Genomic DNA, 5,779 nt, shown 5'->3' with positions numbered 1-5,779 from the left:
TGCACTCCAGGTAAGCTCACCATTTTGGCCCCAAATATTATGCTACTCCATGATTGGCAAAACAAAGAGTAGGATTCGGCCCGTAAAAAAAGAGATTTGGAAACCTTTCATGAAGACTGTGACAGCCAAATTACCGATTGGTCCCAACAAAAACAGATATTCATGTCGATTTTCCTGCCATGGGTAGCTGCAGCAAAAGCATTAAGTGAGCTATCACACCTAGAGTGCTGGATGGGCAAACAAGTGAATTTGACATCTGCCATGCTCAGTGACCTCCTTGAAGACGAGGAGACAATCCGGAAAGCCACCGTCCAGAATAGAGCAGCGATTGACTTTTTACTACTAAACCATGGACATGGATGTGAGGAATTTGAAGGACTGTGCTGTTTCAACCTATCATCCCACGGAGAAAGCATCTATGCCAAGATCAAGGCAATCCAGAGTACCGTTAAAGAACTTAAGGTGGAAAGGACTGCAAAATGGTTTGACAACCCTTTTAAAAACTGGGGACTGAAAGGATAGGTGGCATCCCTCCTCAATGGGTTGGTATGGGTTCTGGTTATTATCCTGATTGTTTTAGTCACTTTTGCATGCGTGCTGAAGTACCTGGAGAAATTCTCAAGGAAGGTTTTTATAATAAAGAAGGGGGAGTTGTGGAGGCTCCTAAGGGCAATGTGAAAAGAGCAATGCTCCCAGCACTTCCATGGAGAGTGTCTAGCCCTTGAACTCCCCTAACATAGTCAGCCAGTCCTCTGTTGTTTGAAGTTCGCAGTTAAAATTACTTCCTGGTATGTTAATTACCCTATCTCTGATTGGTTGCAGTGTTTTCCCCTTAGTTCTGTACCCTGATTGGTTCTTTTTGTATCCCTTCCCTGACTGGTTAAGTTCTCAATCCGCTTTCCTATTGGTTGTTTCAGTAGACCCCACTCCCTGGGTTAAGAATAAAAATCTGGCTCTCGGGACCTTCAAGGTTCTTCTTTGGAGAGTCATCAGAGAATAAAGAAGGCTCCTGAAGAAGACCCCTGTCTCCTGTGGTTTCTCCTGCAACACCTGGGAAAACCCCTGCCTAAGAAGAAGCTGCTCGGGCAGCTAAGGCCTGGCAAGAGCTGACAGGCCTGATTGCCTCGGTGATCTCACAATTGAGCTGGTCACTCTATAGGAGTGTCTGTGCTGCCTGGGTTGAGGCCATCTCTCATTGAGCGACTCACTCAGGTAGGTCACAGCACCCAGAAGACCCCCGCCAGGGACCTGGGCAGTCGGTGACAGTTAATGAAGAAAGAATGGCGTGTACACGGTATGCCTTCATCCAGAGGAATGCTGTGCCTGCCACATTGCATTTATTGCCTTCTCAGTGTTGGTCTGGGAGAACTTGCTTACATCAGTCTTCTTCATAATTTCCAGATGTTACAGATCACTGTAATTTATGGTATTATTTGACAGTTGACTTACAGCAAACATAGAAGTGATGTTCTTTGGTCAAACAGACTCCTGTCAGTTGCTGCATCTGTAATTGTATTAATTCTAGAGTTGTGTGATAGTTTGGTTCTCAACATCAGCTCTCGTTTGACTGAATGCTGCCCATTTCTTGCACACACCTAGTATGCAGCTGAATCATCAAGGTGATCTTATTATCTGTAAAATGAGACTGTAGCTTCCTTCTGAAAACTCTTATGTGTAGCATCTCCAGAAAGAATCTTTATTTGGCTTTTACTGAAGTTTTTTGCCTCTGTAAGAGGTTTTATAATTAATTCCCTCAGATCACAGCAAAATTAAATCCACTAATTAGGGTATTATATTAATCTACGTAGCACTCAGCACTAAAACTTACTTCTTGTTCTGGAGTTTGTCATGAGGGAAAAAAGCCCAAACCAACTAATCATTTTTGAAAGGATCATGCAATGGGTAAGAATAAATGTCTGCCTGAGGTGTACACAAAACAGGTGTCATGTCTTAGTCTGGCCTTACTCTTCGAAGAAAATCAGTTTAATCAGCTACTCTGGTCTGTGATACTGACTTTAAAGTTGTGCTAACATGATTGCAGCTTTCAGATTAGTGTGGCTGGAAGTCTGATCTGTGTTAAAAGCCTCCTGACCCCTTCTCCAGTACTACAGTTGGATGTTCAGCTATGCAAATCAATGCACTGTGCTTGCTTGAGCAAGAAGTCTGTGTTTGTTGTACATTAGGTGTAGAGGAGGATGTAAAATGTCTGTGATGTTCTGGCTGATTTGCTGGAAATCTGCTACTTGTGAGTGTGACTGACAAGAGTATCCTCTTGAGCCTCTGTTCAACTAAATACGTCATCTTTTAAAGTAGTAAGAAAATAAATATAAACATACTGAGTTTGATGACTTAATCTTGTCACAGGTAATCCCTCTGTTACAGTGTACAACTGTTGAAGTGGCGTACTGTGATAATGAAAATCAAGGTTTTACCCTGTGAGGTAAACAAAAAAATTCAAGATTGTTGACAAATTTTCTGATTCCTGTTGTGCATAATTTGCAAGCTAAGGGAAATTATTCAAGTGATTGCTTGAACTTGTTAATGATATAAATGTGCTACAAGCAGAAACTATCATGTTTATCGCTTGAATAAATGATCTAGTCATGTGAATTATACATTCTAAAATTATGTGGGAGTCTTGAGACATTTTTGCTATTTCCATAGCAACTAGTTTCAATCCAGTGTTACTGGTTACCATTGCTACTTAATGTTCTCTGTGACAAACTTTTTACAGACATAGCACTTCACTGCTGCCTGGTAGACTTAAGTGAGGAGACACATTGGTGCTGAGAAGACATTCGTCAAAGACCTCAAAGAATTTTGTGTTAGAGAGTTCAGCAGGATGCCACGGGGTGTCACCAATGTGCTCAGTACAGTCTAGCTTTTAACCAGGACATTTCACAGAAGTGATGTCAATGTGAAATGATTGAGTTTACTTAAACCTAAAAACTCCAAAACCAGAGCATGGATGTCTTCATCAAACTGGCCCTTGAAACAAACTATCAATATCTCTGATGGCATATGCTGAAATTGAGAGGAAGAAACCCAAGAGCTTTGCAACAAGCAACTGTGTGCTTGTAAATGCAGGGAATCTGCTGCTTAGGCGTAGCAGGCTTCAGAGCTCCTTCTGTATGTGTATTTGTAGAGCTAGTTTTAAAATCAGGAAGATTTACTTTACCAAATCCAGGGGATAGCTGAAGGAAAGCATGATACTCTAAGACTAATGGATGCTAAGAGGCCTTTTAAAAGGATGGAGGAGTGAATTGTAGGAGTCCATTTTAAATCACCATCCAAATGAATTAACAGCAAAAGTTTCCTATTTTGCCATATATCTTGTGTACAAGTTGTTATATTCCTTACTAATTCTGTTAATTTGCTTGTGACTGAGAAAAGAAATGTCACTGTAAAGGACTGTCTGCTTTTAGACATGCAAGTTTTGGACTGTTAAGAATACTAACGAAGCCATTGATAAGCTGCCAACTGTAAGGGAAAAGCTGTTCTGAGCTCCAAACAACTGCTCCTTCTGCAGTTGGATGGACTGGAAGAATTAGGCAAAACAATTAGCATCCAAACCAGTCTGAAGATGGATTGGCACTTGGGTCTTTTGGTGCATGCATGGAATTGTCTCCCTCGTCAGTAGATGACAAAGTAATTACAAAGTCTTAGATTACATGCATGAGTTTGCATACTAGATTCTTGTAGACATGAAATAGTGCTTTCTAATTAAGCTCCACGTTCATTAAATAGATGGCAAAGTCCAAGTTTCAATGAGGAAGTCACAGTTGTAGGCGACCTGCTGACCAGGCAGGTGTTGCCTTTCTTCATTTACAGCTCTGGCAGATTGGCCCTGTAGACTTATTGTACAGCACCAGTGAGGCGTGGGATAGGGTGTGTGCATGTGATCTGTTTACTATGTACAACCTCTGCAAAAGAACACCCGCGTAATCTTATTAAGGCTCTGTATTCTTTTTATATGTTGTGTATCAAATGGAATGAATAAAATTGGTTCACAAGCAGTTTTACAAAGTCTTCCTCAGTTCTGTTTTTATGGTACATTCTCTTGCTTTAGAGTTTTATTTGAAAGAACAATCTGCATCTTAATAATGTAACATTGCATTGCAAAATCCAGACAAGCAAGCCTGTTACAGTACTGCTGTAACCAAACATGAATTGACTTGCCCTTTGACAGCTGCTCAGGATTCCTGTTTACAGTTTCTTGTTTCTGTAGCCTGTTTTGCTATTCTTACCTTTACAGCACCATTGGTATGGAGTGTAAAAAACCCCATTCTTTCAATTTGACCAGAGGGTGTGGGGGGAAAGACTTTCCATTTCTGTTTCATTCTTGCAGCAGAAAATTCCTGGCAAATGTGAGGAGTCAGAGGGTAGTAGCATTTTCTGATTAGGCATTTATACCGTCCACCATATATATCAATACACAAAGATACCTAACTTGTGCAGCTGATGTCTGCATATATCTGCTGAATAGACATTTCGGGGTTTCCTTACTCCTGCTGTAAAGGAATGATAAGTCACTTATCCTTTTTCCAGAACTGTTAGGCATACTGACTGTCACTGTCAAAGGTTACTGCACTCAACTTATTTAGACAATACTAACACAAATTACTAAATGACCAATATATAGTAATGAATAGAAGTGCCAAGGATCATGCTGAATAACAGACTCTGTGGTTCTATTTAAAGAAAAATAACACGTCAATTTTAGGTGCTGTATAATTAGACCTTGTAAGTACTGTGGTTTTGAATTGAGATGCAGCATTTGCAGTGGGGAGAGTCTGAAGTTCTTTTTTTTTTTTTTTTTTTTTTTTTTTAAGACTACCAAATTGCAGTAACTACTTAACTGTTGATTTAACTGCTGATATTTCAGTGGCTACTTCTCAAGTGCTGTCAAGGTCAATAATTTGCTGCGATAACTTTAATTCTCAAATTTTACTGAGTATGAAATATTCAGTGGTTTCTAAGAAAATCTGCAGTAGTTGCTTATCTTAGCTTGTAATAATGATATGATAGTCTGACAAGATGTAGAAGCTTCTGTATAATTTATATGAAAGCAGGCCATTTTACCTAAAGTATGAGTCTGGTATAAGGAAAACTGGACTAGTATGAAACCAACAAAAAAACCCCAAACCCTTAAAGATTGTTTTTCATTGTATAGAACTCCTCATCAAGTAAGTGGGGGTTTTTGTTTGGTTGGTTTGGATTATTTTTTTAGTTTTATGTTAAATATTTTACATTTTTAAAAGAAGTTCTTAATGAGATGAGCTCTAGTATTCTACTGCAATATTCACTGTAAAAAAATATTTGAGGACTTAATATTATTTTCTCAAGAAGTTCTTCAGGGATAAAGAACTGCTCTTGCCGAAAGGGTGTTATTCTTCCTTATTATGTAGCTTCACAACCATTTCATAGTTTGGTATCCCTCTTTACCCTAAGCTTAGGACTATAAAAGTTAGCAAAGTGATTTCTCAAAAGGTTCAAGTGTTGTTTCCTTCAAAAACTTTGTCTCTGTACTTCTCTCATTTGCTTAACAATCTAGAAAATGGCTTTTAGTGTTTGGGAGGTTTTGTTAATGTTTGTTTTCCAATTTTTTCTTTGGTATTTATATTCAATTATGTTTGAAGTTTTATTTGTTTAATCCCTGTTGACTTTTAACATATACAGTTTTAATTAAACTTGTAAATATTAATTTTTCTTTGTAATGACGTTCCTTTCACCAAAATCTTGTTAATAAGTTGAATATTTAAGCTCCCGTGGCTTCCTA

Source organism: Sylvia atricapilla, chromosome Z (assembly GCF_009819655.1).
Source record: "Sylvia atricapilla isolate bSylAtr1 chromosome Z, bSylAtr1.pri, whole genome shotgun sequence".
NCBI classification, from domain to species: domain Eukaryota; kingdom Metazoa; phylum Chordata; class Aves; order Passeriformes; family Sylviidae; genus Sylvia; species Sylvia atricapilla.
Note: the sequence above shows the minus strand (reverse complement) of the source record.